At 35.8% G+C, this 16,950-nt stretch overlaps 1 protein-coding gene across 9 annotated transcripts in view; it reads right to left on the bottom strand.

The window, feature by feature from the left end:
* CHD9 (chromodomain helicase DNA binding protein 9) overlaps window positions 1–16,950 on the bottom strand; it is a 101,917-nt gene that overhangs the window by 60,460 nt on the left and 24,507 nt on the right. The window lies entirely within an intron of this gene.

The following is a 16,950-nucleotide window of genomic DNA, read 5'->3' as shown; positions in this document are numbered from 1 at the left end:
TATTAAAAAACCCAAGCGGCTCGTGACAACATAGCTCCGTCCTAGCAATACCCTGTGGTCTCAGAAGCCCATTAAAGAAGAATAAAGAAAGATCGGGATTTCATTTGTTCTGCTCAATATATATTTATACTTCTATTTTGTGATACATATGTTTTTTTCCATTGAAAATTTAAAATATTCCAAGGGTTTTGAGATTGTTAAGATTAGGCCTTACGCTTAATCAGAATTTCACTTCCATTTAGGATTAATTTCAAAATGAAGTTCATTGTCCGTTGAAAACACCAGTGGTTCCAATACATTAAATGGATTCTTTTCTTAACACCACCACTTAAATTCAAAGATATTTCTGTAAATATGCAGCTTAATCACAAGGACAATTATTAAATTTTAATTTTACTTTTGAGAACTCTAGCCAAGATGCTTCCACATTATAGTTGCGGCATCTATAACAAGTTGCAGTGATTTATCTTTTAGGGATTATTATTTCATAACTTTGTGAAATGCTAAATAACATACTATTTTGCATTTTGAGATCAGCTAAACAGAAAAACATTCCTAATGTACTCTTGGTATAATTTCAGCTCTAAGCTGAATGCTACTAAAGCCAGTACAGTTAGAGGATTTTTAAAAGAAACTGGTACATTCTTGAACATTCCTGGGCCAGAAACAAACAAACAAAAAATGCCTAATAATTAAGTGGGCAATATAGAAATGGCGGCTTCTTCATAATTCTTTTGCAATCATCTTCCTAGATATTTTATTCCTTTAAAATGAAGTTTCTTACGCTACATTTCCTCGGAGCTCAAAGCTGCCTCCCAAAGTTATTCCTCAACAGCTTTCACTACTTCTTTACTGCAGAATTCTGAGTATGCTGGACGAGGCTACTCTGTGTTTTGATTCCTCAGGCTGACGCTCTGCTGCTTACTCTACACTATTGCTTCTGTCTCCTGCACTGCACAAACAGTAAGCTACTTGTTAGAAAACCGAGAACATATTTTTTTAATTTTGCTATGACATTTCTAACCATATGGAAATGACATTAATGAAGATGCAGGAAGGCACCAGCCAGCCATTCTAAGCTAAATAAAGCTGTAATGAAACCTTCATCAAGGAAGTCACCGTTGTCACAAAAACCAAAACTGGAAAGCAACACAAATGTTTTGAGATGAGAAGAACCAGAAACACGCTTGCACTACAGAGGACAGTATCTGCATGTACTTCGCAACCAAAGCAACAAAAGTCATTAATTCAGCAGAAGTCTTTTATTCTGATAATATAGGCTATAAAATAATTAAACAGTTATAAATCATCATGCACACTGAAAACAATTTCTAAAGCTACATAACATCTACAACAAAAAGGACAAAGCCTTTTGCCAAGCCAAAAATACCACCCCACCCCACTCCCCCCACTAAGCAGGGATGCAGATCAAGCATCCTAAAGGAGCATATCCTTCCATCAACAGCTTACAAACCTATTCCATCTATCAGCATTAAGAAAGAAACTCCTAAACGACAAACGTATAGCAGAAGGTGGAAAGGAAAACCCTGAGGCAGCCACGTAGTTAAAAACTGAAGATTTTATTTGGAAATCTATGTTTTTACTTTACATGGTTACAAAGATAATCATCCAAATATAACTGAATGTAAACCAATGCAATGTTGTCTTGAGTCTGCTCAGAGAGAGCTCCAGGGTATCTGCTGCTGCTAATAGCTTTGCCAAGCAGCAGCCGAGTGCAATGAACAAGCCTCCTGTCAGTTCGCCGCTGCTCCCAGCAATCCTGTGGGCAGCAGGGAAATTGGCAGGAATCATGTCAAATTCATGCTACTGCTGCTGCCTGCAAAAGCCATTAACAGCAGCAGGTATAGGCCACACTGCTGTTAACACGGAAGAGCTAGGCCTAAAAAATACTAAAGGTGGAACAGATAAGACAACAGCTATAGACTTCCCCACATATGCCCCGATTCACAGAAGCCAGGGGAGCATCTTCTCAGCAGTATTCAAAAGAATTTGACATGCTGTCTTGCAGGAGTAGAAGGTACACTACACATGTCTGAATGGTATCTTAAACAAACTAATGTAAAAGCAAGTAAGTTACCAGACAACATTGAGAGACAGAATCATGACAGTAGTATTCTCAATAGCTACTTACTACAGCAGTACTCTGCTAAGTAGTCTTTTCATAGACATTTCTCCAACGTTTTGTTGTGGGTTGCGTAGGTCATGCATCTGAAGACCTTCACTGGTGTAACAGTACTTACCACAGCAAAGACATATCACTGCCCTCAACACTTACAGACACTTTTTTTTTTTCCCTTGAAGGCCTAACCCCATGTTAATTTGCTCCACAACAAATTGTCTTCACATCCTCTGCATGTCACTACAAAGGAAGCCCCAAGAGGAAGGTAAGTTTAATACAGAAAAAACTTCTGTCTCCTAGAAAAAACTCCCACATCCTGCCTTATCTGCTCTGTAAGTAAAACATTGCTTCTACTGTAAGAACACCTTTCTTAGAGTAGGTATGGCCATTCATGATAGAGGAGTATTACTTTCAATTCTGTGTATGCACAGAATCTTTAAGATTAACTATCTCTCCTGAGTTGCATCCATTCTTGGTATAATCTAAGGACTGGTAATGCCTTTCCCTGCAATTTTAATGAGTCACACATTCATGATTTAATTATAAAAAGCACTTTTTAAAAATAATGATTTTCACTTGTGGATCTACTCACCCAAACACTAGCTACCACTAAGGACTAAATTATGACCCTAACTAGTCTAACAATAGAAAGCTAAGGTTTACATTTGCAATGCCTTGAATGATTCTTTTACTTCTACTGGTAGTAGCACACACCTGCAAGAAGATGCAATGCTAAGTACCATATGCCTTGAAAGCGTAACAAGTTCTTGCTAGTCTACCAGGTCCTTAGGAAAATCAAGATGACCTTGACATCAACTGCACTGAAAGCAGCTAAAATTAGCCACCTGGAAACTTGATCTTCATGCATTACCACATCATCTTTGTCCAAGTTTATTACTAAATAAGGATTCCCTTTGTTCATGTCAAGTCACCAAAACAGTATCAAAATCACAACCATAATACAAATAAATTAATCACCTAACTAATAATAATCAATAGTTTGGGTTTTTTGTCCAAATTAGCTTCTTACTTTTTCACATTATAATCACATCAAAATTTGAAAACTGCAATTGCTTTTAAGCTGCTACAGTGAAGAATCTTAAAAGAATATCCATTCATCATTGGAGTTATAAAATTGTATTTAGGCATGCAAATTTGAAAAAAAAAAAAAAAGCATAAGCTCAACGCAGTGACTTCTGAATTCCATTCTAGCACTCTGAACTTTTTTCCTGTAGAACAGTCTGCATGAATAACTCTTCTAGTGATTTTTTTTTTATGGTGGTTTTATAATCAAAAAGTATATCTATTAAAAAAAAAAAGATATGAGCTCACACCCTTGACAAAGTCAATCTGTAGAAGATTCCTTACAATATGTGTGTCACCCCACATGCATGCAGAAAGGAATCTCCTTTGCTGAATAGCAATCCCAAGAAAAGAAGTGGTTTTCTTTAGATCATAAAGATTTCCATGGTTAATTGAGCTACTTCTGCACAACTGATGGGAATATCACCTAAACATACAACAGGGTTCCATTTCTCCAGAAAAGTGCCCTTTCCCCCCGCTTCAGAGTTCCTTCAGAAGTGCTTTTTATTTTCTTGTTCAACAGTTGCTCCACACCATCTGCTGGGATTGCTCTACAAAGCCAAGAGCACTGGCAAATGAAGATCCATGGGGTTCTATCATTTTTTCCATTCTCTTTGGTGCATATATGGAACTAAGTCAATGAAGTATTCCAAATTGTGGTTCTTTCTAGTAATAGTCTTCCTTCTTTTTCTTGCTTATTATCGCTAATGAATGTCTCGGTGTTTAAGGGATACAGAATCTCAAGACATACATTTGTGAAACCTAACCCAAATTAAAATAGACGTGTTACAGATAGATTTAAAAAAAGGAAAAATATATGGGGCGGGGGGGGGGGGAATTTTACCTTTTCCATCTTCCATATTTGTTATCTGTAATATTGATAGATGAATGGCTAGCAACTACAGCTATGTGGCCAGGCAATGGTTTTTATCTGCACAAGTCACTTCAGAATGTTAATACCTCACAAGGCATTTAACACCAAGATTATGACCAAAGTTTAAATTTAAGCAAAAATGAAAACATTAATGTAAAGGTCAGCAACTTTAAACTAGTCATGTTTCTAAGACAAAACACACACAGGCTTTGCATGTCACACTCTCTACATAGCGTATCGTTCCTCATCTAAATACTACAGAACCCAGTAATATCACTAATCATGTTTCACCACTTCTATAGCTAAGATACCATAGTTGTGATTAGTAGCAGCTTCTTAACCAGTAAGCCTCTGACTTACCATATCATTTGTTGGGAGAAAAATCAAGCCACTGTCCAATGTAACCAGATGCTGCTAACCTGGGCATGCTGCAAGGACAGCACTGGATATTACAGAATGAGTCTACAGCACACAAACTTCCATTTGGAAGATTTTGTTTGAAGACAGTATTTTGGGCCTCAGTGCCAAACACAGTTAGATTGTTTTTCTGAATATTTAGTAGTGGTATAAAAACTGCGTGCAACTTTCACTGTAATTCTTAAAGGAGGTACTATGTAATGGAGCATATTAAATTGCCAGGAAATGAAAGAAATTGAAAACTTCAATCCTGCTTGTCTGCCAAGCTACTGCATTGGATACGTGTCAGTTTTCAGTGGCTTGGTGTTCTGTGCCCATCATGTACCCACTTCTCTTTGGTTCGAGTCTGTAATGGTGAACACAGCTATTTGGAAAATGGCATACAATACCAACAAAACCTACTGCCTCAGCAAAATTTCTCAGGTGCTGTTTTTCACATGCTGAACTAGTAACGCTGAGTACTTGGATTGATCTAAGCCTGATGCAGTGCCTATCTTTTGTTCCACCCATGGGGTGAGTCTCCACTAGAAGTACCGCTATATTTAACATGAGAAAACTGTGGGCTCTGATATATATATAAAAAAAAAGCAATTATCATATTCATGTCAACTGGCATTGTGGATACACAATAGAGTTGAATTACTAGGCTCAGACCAACATCAGAGTCATGCCATACCTCTACAGATTTTCTAAAGCCTTTAATACCCATCCTAAGGGTCAAAATGTTTTAGTAAAAAAGTTCCAGTACTCTGTTTCCTTCTTGCACTCTTGACCGATCTTATCTTACAATTTTCACAATTATTTGACTCCTTAAAAACCAGAACTGACTTAAGTCAGTGCTCTATAAAAGGAAAGTCAGGTTTCAGTTCACTGTTAGAAACAAGTCCTGTGCGAGCATCTGGAAATAAATCTGTAAGATACTTTGCCAAACACTTATGGGCAAGAAAATCACACAGATCTTTCTGATTTAAGGACTAGTCATTAGAGTTCAAAACCCCCAGATAAAACCCTACAAATATATTGATCCACTGAAATCTCACATCATCAAAGACATTCTTAGAAGGTACAGTTAAGAGTTAGTGCTTCTGGAATACACCCGTTTTTACACTAGGAAAACTTTCATTTAACAGGTAAAGCCATATAGCTTCTATATCTGTGGGAAGTGGAATGCTGCAAAGGAGCAAAAGAGAACAGCTCTCCCCAACTTTTTTTAATGACCTTTTATACTCCAGAAAAATACAACATTAGTGCAGTTTCAGTTAATTTCTAGTCTTTCATGACTGAACAAATGTCAGTTAAAGTAATCTCACACCGGTAAGTGGTGCTTCAGGAACCTGCTGAGTAATAGTGTTGGAAAAAATCAGAATAAGCTGTTAACTTTGTTCTTTTCTGTAGGAAACCTTGCATTCCCTCACAAGATTAAATTCAGTTTATTTTTGCATTATATTTGAAACCCAAAGTAGGGGGACTCCCTGAACAGATATTAAATGTAAATATAAAGTGCAGTGAGAGATGCTTAAAATACTTTTTACTATACTTAAAGATCTGAACTTTTCTTTAGATCAACTAAACACGTCTTTTTTTGAATGCCTCTCTGATTTCAAAAAGGAAGAAAACTTTTATTAAACTCCTGTTCTCTCTTCAAAAAACCCAATACAGTAAGAAGATACTTTATTTCCTAACTTTAAGATTGATAGAGGGGAAAAAACCCCACATCACAAAATGGAAGCAAACAAGAAATCACTAAATGACTTTTGGCTGGAGTAAGTTTGAGGTTTGTTCTCCCTCTCCCCAAAGTAAGGCACCTTTTCAGACATTTCCCTGTGGTTATTTTTTGAGGCTTTGGAAAAAAGAGAAACAATATACAAATATTTATTATAAAACTGCAAGAACAAGCACCACCAAAAAAATTCATACACACGTAAAAATTTAATTATTCTATAACAGAATGATTTAGTATTCAATCTTTCCAGTTTGCAAACATCAGGTATCTTGAAAATATAACACATAGCAACAAAATGTGCCAAGTATAAGCTTACTGCGGCCAAGATTTTCTAGTCCTCCTGCTACTATCTGCTGAATTTTTAAAAAGCAGATGTAGCAGCAATATGAATAAAGAGGGCAGACAAATGCCAGCATCAGTATTGTGAACCCCATCATTGCTCTTCAGCTGTCTACAGAGCTCTGAATGGTAAAGTAGCAAAAAGAGTTCCGCAGACACCAGTGGACATTTTCCTAATGCTCCTCAATCTAAACCATCCCTACGCCAACTAAAACCCATGCCAGTCTACAAAATGCCACACATTTTGAAATTTAAAATAGCAGTGCAAAGTAGTAGCCCATTTTCCCCCCCCAATTACATGCTACATCATTGGACAGATAAGACATCTTCATGTAGTTATCATATTCAAGATTAACCTACTTAATTATAACATGACATCGATCTAAGTTTGTTCACTACAACTTCATCAAACCTCACTGGCTGTCCCAAGGAAACACATTAATACCTTCACCTGACTGGCCTCTTTCCCAAGTAGCTTGATCAAAAACAAACCAGTAGGATATGCTATATGCCCCACCCCCCCAAGTAACAGAACAGTTGTCCCTCATAAAGCAAAGAACACTTCTGTCCCTTATTATGAAGCCAGTCTTTGATAATCATAATTCTTTGACTAAAGACTTACATGAAAGATTTAACTTTAAAACATTCAGCTAGGTTGTTTTTCAGCTCTCAGGTTACAGTTATACATGCACATTAAACTACAAGTGACAGCTGTTCAATTTTTATGCAGCTTGCTTTAAAAAAAAAACAAAACAAAACCAAAAAAACCCAAAACAAGGCTATACGACCATGCCATACAAGTTGGTACATTTATGCTCTCAAGCTCCTAGTAGTTTCTAACCCATTGATCAAATATAGTCAAATTAGAAGAACAGAAATCTCAGAGATGTCCCTACAACTTACATGAAGCAGACAGATGGGTAGAGAAGAGGTATCTTATTGAGTGAAATGAAACATTAGCTCAATCCTTCTTGGACCTCTGAGAATCCACATAAAACATTACAATTATAGTAACCACAAGCTGCAAAATCCAACCCATTGACACCGCATCATCTACTCATTCTTTCTTTTCTCCCTACTTCCATATAGATTCTCATCTGACAAAAGAAAACCTGAACAAAAGTCCTACTAAAGCAATACTAAACCGGCCTTCCTGTTACCCACCTGCTCTTCCCCCTTCCCCGAAGACATTCAAATGCATCAAAACCAAAGGACTGTGGAAATGCTATAGGGACCCATATTTCTTCAGAAGACATTTTGACTAAGTTGACAAAAGATCAGTCTTTTACACCTCCTGTTTTGTTATTCTTGTTTTAAATTCATGCTTAGTAGCACCTAACATCACCTTCTAACTTCTTTTTTTTTTTTTTTTTTTTCTTTCCCCCTTCCTACCCATGCATCTTAGCCTCTTAAATGTGCACCTACTGACAGGACTCTCATGGCAAATTATTACATTATCTAGATTAAGAAATGGCTGAATAAATACTTTTAAAAAGGCAAATAATAAATACTTTAAAAAAGGCAAATGCTGTGGAGTGTACTTGTCCATTTATGACAATATTTAAACTGTTACTCCTTTGTTGAAGTATTAATTTGTCTACACATAATATCATTCTCTAGTGTTAAATTATGATTGAAAAGGAACTTTTCCATGTATAAATTAAAATGTATTTATTTTGAAGTTTTGAGGAAATTGTGTATTCCCACAAATGCAGTTTATCACTCTTCCCTCTTCCAAAAAGTTTAATATAGGAAACTTAAAATTCAGGGTAATATATCCTGAAAAGATTCCACTTACTGTATTTCCATTCTGACTACTCAAGCCTGTTTCAATTCTCTATGCATAATAAAAACAAAACAAAAAGAGATAAGACTGCTGTAATAGTTTATATTTCTAACCATCAATTTCAGAAACTACTGCTTACTATTACTTTTTTTTTCTTTTGCTATTCTAAAGCTACCGTCCTGAAAGACAGACGAATTCACAAGTTTGGTTGTCTGAAGTCAGTAAGACAATTCACACACTCAGGTTTAAATGCAGAAACAGATCTTGCAGTATGATGGTCGAAGTAAACTTCTGAAATGTAATCTTTTTTACTAACACAAACGAAGTTAGTCTGTAATGGGAAAGATTCTTTCAGAAACTGCCTGTCTGGAAAGGAACAAGATCTACAATAATACAGCAGCTTACTTTAAGGCCTTATGAGTCACAAAAGGAAGTTAAGCATTAGCACTTTTCCAAAACTGCAAGCATGATCAAAAAGCAAAACAAGGGGCCAAATGAAATCCAAGCTTACATTGGAAATACAGAACATTGGAATTCTGTAATCAGAGTGCTAAGAATTATAAATTCAAATCTGTAACAAAAAAAGGTGAAAAAATACCTGAAATGAAATATACTCCATCCACAAAATAAGGCAAAAGAAAGAAATGTTGCACAGAGAATATACTGAACTTTTCACTGCAAATTTTATTGCTGTTTTCTTAAAATACGTATTTTTTTTTTATAACAGCTCAAATAAACTCACACTAATCCACTGGAATTCTGTTGCTAACTTCAGCTTAGTACACAAGTATTATCAAGTGAAACCATATCAAGCAGATGCAGACTAGGAGTTCAATAATGTAACTTTAAAGCATACCAGTTATGAAAGCAGCATACCCAACCTGTATATACAACAGAACGCCAATACTGACCCGAAGCGTCCAAGTGCTATTGTCATCCAGATAGCAAAGTAATAATATCTATGTCAATGACCCGATACCAAAATAAATACAAACTGCAATGCACACTGTGAAACAAATACTGTGAAAACTAAAGACACAATTGTGTTTAACCATTACAGCTATATGCAGTTGAAAACATACCATACCTATCATTTGCACGTATAAAATTACCTCACATTAAAAATTGGAAAGGGGGTAGAAAGAGGTGCACCAACTCAATCTAAATAATTAAAATTTTAAAAGCTACATTTTTTTCTACATTACTAGAAAGTCTTTCACACTCAGGGAAACCTAAAACTGCTAAAGCAAGCATGCAGCTTTTTCACCTGCTACTGTAAACTCAGGTTTGAGCTCACTGGGAAAGATCAAGATCTTTTCAACACAGTAGATACAGAGAGAAGATTCTAAATAAAGGTTTTATTTTAGAAGCTCCATAAAGCTTTAAATCGTAAATAGCAGCTGAAATTTTGACTTTTTTTTTTTTAAGGAAAAAAGAACATTTGAGTAACCTATACATGCCATACAAACTTTAGGGCATGAAGTTCAATGTGTTGAGGTAGCTTTTATCCAACCTCTTCACTACACACCCAGCAATTTAAAATAACATAGGCACTATTCAGACTTACAGCCTTCAGTAAATTTCCATATTACTTCAAAAGCATTCAGGTATTAGCTACTGTTTTCTTTTCAAGTAGTCTGAAATCAAATAATTTTTGTTTACCTTTAGACAGAAATTATGATTTATGCAAGATGACAAAATTCTTAAAAATGCTGATTTTTATGTAAAACAACAAAGAATTGGCTGCAAAAGTGTGCATAACAGAAAACAAAATTACAAAAAACCCCTCCAAATTAAACTGAAATAAGAGCTTTCCATTTTCCCAAGTTGCTACCTGCCCATCCATGTTCTAAACAGCCACCATTTTTGTGTGCCATCAAGAGACTAATTTTCTCATGTTTTTTATTACCAACCAGAGAGGAAGACCAGGAGACAAACCCACACCCAAACTACCTCCAAAAAGAACAACACACAAGGAGCTTTTTATTCACCTTAATCCAAACACCCAACATCAGGTTCAGCATGCCTATCCCAAGCACACTAAGAAACCAGCACGGCATACATCGCTTACTTAGCAAGAAAAAGCAACAGGACCTGAACCATAGCTAGTTCTTGTCAAAACTTAATTTCAGTTAAAGTGTTCCTTCTACACTTCTCATGGGAGTGGCCTTGTAAGAAAACATATTTATAATTAAAAACAAAAACCCTCTCATCCTTATGAAGTTTACTACTGTCACTGTTTCCTTACACTCTCCCCCCTTGAAATCTCTCTGTTTGGTTTTTGTCCCAGAGTCAGAAGACATTACAGCTGTGAAGGGTTGTAAACTGCAGAACCGTCCATGGTCTATTTTTTGTACTCTTCTACTACTTAAAGGAGTCACTTAACCTACTGAAGTGATGAAAGCAAAGGGCAAGTAGGCAAGAACTATGCAGAACTAGCACGAACCTGCCCATCTTTTGTCTCAATGCCTCACTTTTGCAATTACCTACAGAAAGAAAAGCTAGGCTAGGTCAGAGAAACAACCACAGATTAAACAAAACAGAGACAGATTCTCTTCCACAACATGTTTTAAGAGCATAGTTTACCAAATTCTACTCAAATTTTGCAGAACATTGAGTGCAATGGTAAAATAAAATTCACTTAGAAGTTAAGTCAACCAGCTTATGCAGAGCATGAAGGCTCTTGGAACAACATGCTGCAACTGATCATTGTCTTGGTCAGTACCAGGAAATGATTCTATGATAATATTGGCAGCCTCCTTTTTATTTTGTTCTGTTTTTTAAAAACATATGCATTTTCACTGCTTGTTCATGGCAGAACAATGAAGTATTGTGAAAGATGACAGATGTGGGGGGAAAAAAAAGGTTTGATTTGATTTCATATTAATAGGGAAATACTCATCATGAACAATCTTTAAATCAAAACAGATTGCATATTCAGAAAGGCTAGCATGTAAGATCTCTATTTACAATAATTTCATTCACTAGAAGCAGTTAAGTTTAAAAGTTTACTCAATGTTTGAACATGGCTTTTTTTGTAGTATTCCTCGATACCTAAGAGAGTAACCAAAATGTTTTCAATGTTTGTAATTTCAGTGAGACAAAAAAATCAGCACTTAACATACATTAAAATATCCTGACAGAAATTGGGAAAAGTAATTTATCTTCAACATCAGCAGCTAGGAAGTCACTAATATCATTAAACCCAGTACTGACTGCACAGCTTATTTCAATTTAAATCAAAGGGGGGCATACTTCTTCCACTTCAATTCAAACCAACTTACATATTTTTTGTTTCAGCTTCAATGAACTACTTTAACAGCTTTCTATGCCAGAATCTCCAATACAAAAGTACTTTAGCATATATGCAAACCTAATGAAACGACTTCTGTGAATCTAGTTTTCTCAGTTAAATATTCCTGAACAAAATCCTCCCCCCTAAACGAGGAGGAAAACTAGATGTCTACAGAAAAGGAATTTATCAAAAAGAGGCAATGGTTTGAAAATAGAGGTCACAAGTCAAAGGATACTACTGGGGACCAACACAATTCAATTTCAGGCAAAGGAAAAAACCCAAAAGCATAAAACCCAAACTGTTTTTTCCCAGAAGTCTCCCAAAAAATTTCTAGAGAAAGAACATAGCATCCAAGAGCTTCACAGGAATTACCATAAAAAACCCAAACCAAAACAGCAGAGTGCATGAAATTTTAGTAGGGATGAAACTGAAAAAGTTGCAAGACAGGTCTCTAGAAACATAAGAATAACAGTAGCTTTTTATCTCAACTGAGTCTGGCTATTGGCAGAAGAGGCAGGACTTGACCCAGTGTAAAGCTCAAGACAAGAGAAATTCTAATCACCTTTAATGGAGTTATAGTCAACAGAAACTGCTATTAACATACAGCAGAACGACAGCCTGGTTAGAGGCCGCAGTGTACTGCCAAGGACATCCTTAAGCACAGCCAGGAGTACGAGCACCTTCATACCTCTGTCCCCAACAATCAAGGTTGGGTCATCGTTTCTGAAAATCTCCTGAAATCAGTCAAAGCCCGTACACATTTGCAATTAAACTATATTAAGCCAAAAAGCACACCGGGCTGGCACCATAAAACATGCCTCTTGCGTAGTATCTGGAGTTGATCGGATTTCATAATGCCACACGATTGCAGGTCAAAGAATCCTCCACAGGATGATACAAATAGGAGCTACGACACAGGCACATCAAAATAAATTCACCTGATCTTTTAAAATTTGTTCTTAATAAACTTAAAGACAGTAAGATATGTGTCTTTGTCATTCATATGTTTCTTAAATTAATTTACCTGCCTTCCCTGTGACAACTTGTGTTCTATAACAGCTGCTTGCTGCTTAAGACTTGCAAGAACCAAAGTTCCTGCTACAACAAAATTTACACATCAAGCTGAGCCATATCTGTGCCTCATGAGCAGCTGCTACAAAGATTTACCAAAGAGAAACAACCCAGATGTACTGCATCTTCTAGCACTATTTCTTATCCTTCTGAAGTATAAAAACAAGTACTGTAAGCCATAGCACGTTGCAAGTCACAAAAAGCAAAACAGCTATGTTTTTCTAGTAATTTTGCTTAAAATACTATTAAAGCACTCTCCTTCAATACGTGTGGTACTCAGTAAAAAAGATGGCACAGTGAAATAATTGTTTTTAAGATTACTCTTCAGATTATTTTAAAAACCTATCGGTCAGAACTCTCTGAAACAATGTTTCAAACTATAAGAAAAGAAACAAAATGCTCAGAACCAAAATATTTGCAATGTGTTTTTTAACACTAAAGCCAACTTCTCTTTTCTTTCCAACATATATACTAAAACTAAATTGTGAAGTCATGAGTATCTCTTAAAAAAGGCCTTTCTATCAATCTATGAAGCTAGTTCTGGTTTGCAACTCAATACGCTATCGAATAGCATTATGTGTACATATACAATATGCTACTACCATTGAAATTACTTTCAAATACAGATTAACTCCTGAAAAGGCGGTATGTAAAAGACGGGAACAATTTCATAAGATATAAATTAAAATACTAGCCTTCACAGAAAGACATTGAGGGAGCAAAAAAACCCAACTAAGTGCAAACACAGGCCAAATAACACCCCCAAAAGAAAACCTGCCACGTTTACGAAAGAAAAATCAATCTCTACTATAAATTACACAGCCTTCAAAAATGTAAGACTTGTCAACTGCTTCTAGCCTAAAGCTACATTCCCAGATTCATTTATCAAACTTATTCAAATCAACGTAAGAATTCTCAGTCTCATCGCCCTAGAAATCCACTCGTATTTATTAGCGTTAAGAGTTCCCAAATTCAATCCACTCAACACCTGAAGACAGACGCTATCTTGGAAATCCATGTAACCAGGAACTTGTGCAAATTTTTTAACCTGATAATGAACAAAAAAACCAATGTACAAACCAGATGTAGGAGGCTGTTAAGTGGACAAAGTGCTGGAAATTATTAGTTGATCTCTATTTAGAATTAACATAACAGCTAAAAGAAACCGTAAAACCTGAGTGCACAAAGGACACAGACATCTGCACAAAAGCCACATGAATTCCAAATGTACTTCAGATTCTTTGGCTTCAAAACCATACTACTGGTTAACATCTTCAGAAGTTCTGCTTCTCTTTCAGTAATAATACTTCACTAACACTTTATAAAGTGTTGATTTTCTACAAAGTGTCTCAAGATGAAGCACTGTTCTGGAATTTTTTGAAGAAATGGTATGTTTGAAGCAATTCAAAAATTCAGACTTTAGATAATAGTGTTAGACAAAGCAGATTAGTGGTTACCAGTGCCAGTGGGTAGTCCCACAACAAGCCCATTTGCACTCTTTCTGCATTTGAGGCTGCAGTTCCATGTACAATTATTTTGCCTCTGCTGCAGACAATTATGCTTTCCATTCCTTCCTCTCTCCCCACCACTGTTTCTATGGTACGCAGTTCTGTGCAGCTAAGAGGAGAACTGTATCAGGAACTTGTATTCCTGAAAAACACCCCTGACAAAACTAAGAAGTTTCTCTGCACCTGAATGAGTTTCCCAGTTCAGTTCATAGCACAAATGGTTGCATTAACACAATACAAAGTGGAAGAATAGGAGCTTTTTTCCATAAACTTTTTTTCCTCTTAAACTAATCATAGTTTAGGCATATATTGGACTAGAGCTTTAACAGTCTATAGTATGGGCTGCTATCTTTAGAAGACAATTCGGTTTTGTTTTCTGCTTTCTCTGTAATTAGGTACCACTTCTTCCAGACACCAAGCTTCCACAATTGTATCAGTATTCTCACATTACTGAATTGCTTTATAGTTCTTCAGTGTTAACAAGACATCTGCTTGCAAATAATTATTTAGATTATTCAATCACAGTTATTCTGCAATATCATTTAAAAAAATAAGATCTATTTTACTTATTTTTGTCAACCAGTCTCGCCTTGATATCTGTAGGATTATTCCTGTAAGTTGACCTAGTCAGAAGCTTCCTTCCTATGCTTGCCATCTGTTAAGTGCTTTTTACAAAAACGCTTCTCTTTTGGCACATTTTAAAGACAATTACTGCAGTCATTTAATGAGTGTGCAATTATCTCAGGAAAAATTATATTCTTAAATTATAACAATCATTACAACAGCAAGTACTTCGTTTTAAAGAGGAAACACACACAAAGAATTGGACAGCCTAATTATTTGACAAGTGACAAAAGTTGAGAGAGACTTAAGCAAAGCATCAGTGAAAACAAAAAGAAGAATGATGAAACAATTTAACTCTACCCAACAGAGATGGTAATTACTAACAAACTCATAAAGCCTTTAAAACAGTAAAGCAGATACACTGGCGCATGTTCCCCATTCTTAAAAGTCCAGCAATTTTTGTCTTTCCTTTACTATACAGCTGTATTTTGAAAGGAAAAACAAGGCAAGTGAAAACAGGAGAAATTAAAAATTATAATAAATACTCATCAGTAAACGTGTTACAAACTAATCTCTCAGACATGTACTTCCTTTCCCCAGCCTATGCAATTTGTCATTTTAAAAAGAAATAAAATGCTTATATAAAACTTAGATAAAATACATGCAAAAGGAAATGTTTCATATACATTAAACTATAAATAAAGCTATCAAAATATTGCTATCTTCAATGATGAACACATCGTTAGCAAAAAGCCATAGATTAGTAATGAAAACATATTATATACAGCTATAGTTTAAAAAACTTAGATCATTCCAGGCACTGTACTACTCAAGCTCAGAGACACTGCCCTACTCCTCTCATTAACATTGTGCATTTGACACAGCTTCGCCACTTTCACTCCCCATTATTTCTGCAGGCCTTTCTGAAAATAATATAAAGAAAGCAAAAAAAGCTGCAAAATACAGTACAAAGAAGGTCAGTGGAGGGACTTTCATTACTTGTACATACATGATAAACCTATTAGGTGCTGGGAGATGACAACTGAATTCTGCTGCCTCACCGTGGTAAAGAATTTAATAAACTCCTACAAGGAAGGCGAAAATTGTTCTTTAAGCACAGAGAACTAAATCCAGAGCATACAACTCCTAGAAATGGTTAAAAGGAAAGTTCAGACAAAGATTTACATTTGTTAATATGATGATGTCACCCATAAAATTAACCATAATTAAAAGAACAAGGACAATATAAACACAGTGGATATGCCTAATAGGAGCTATACTAGCACTATTAAGCATTTTAGGAAAAAGAACAAGGTTTTAGGGCTCTTCTGGTTTGGGTTTTTTTTGGGGGGGTGGGTGGGGTGTGGTTTTTTACATTTCAAAATTACAAGATGTGATTTTTAACGCCCCCCCAAACACAAATGCTTACTGGAACAGATGTCTAGATTTCAGTTTTCAGATGATGCAAAGTAGGGGAAATTTTGAGATGTCTATTTTATTATGCTCAGTCCCACTGAAAACTGTCATCCACTGCTTCACAAACGATATATATCTAACAGCATCATAATTTTACAATCTTGTATGGTAACAACACTTAGGAGCCATAATCTATAAACTTACTATGCAAAATAGCCAGTCTCTTCTACAAAGAATTTATATATAGTGTGATTAGTTCATTACTTGAAAATATTTCTCATTGCAGGCTCACTTAAACTATACAGAATGTAAGAAATACACTCTAACAAATACTGTATCCTTGACTTTTATACATTTTCCATAACTGTATATATCAAGTAATTGGCTTGTACCTCCCATAACTTGCCGAGAAAACACATCACTGCTTACTATGTATTTCTCTCATAAAAACTTTACAGTGCAAGATCTCATACAGAAGTAGAACAGCAACCAATGGCAGAATAAGAAGTTTACGAGTGGAATAATCCAAGGGATACTTGTCTACAATGAATTTAGAGTTGATATAAAAGGGAGGCATCTGCTTACACAGTCAGAGGTGAAAGGCCCGTGACTATTCAGGGCTTGCACCTCAGCAGCACATGAGCCTGGACTTTGATCAGGTGAAACTTAGTTCCACCTCTGATGATATGCTCATATATGAGGTTATGCCATTCTGATATATACAGATGTCCCAG

This window comes from Harpia harpyja, chromosome 9 (genome assembly GCF_026419915.1).
Source record: "Harpia harpyja isolate bHarHar1 chromosome 9, bHarHar1 primary haplotype, whole genome shotgun sequence".
In the NCBI taxonomy this organism is placed as follows: domain Eukaryota; kingdom Metazoa; phylum Chordata; class Aves; order Accipitriformes; family Accipitridae; genus Harpia; species Harpia harpyja.
This window is presented reverse-complemented; position numbering and strand designations above follow the sequence as displayed.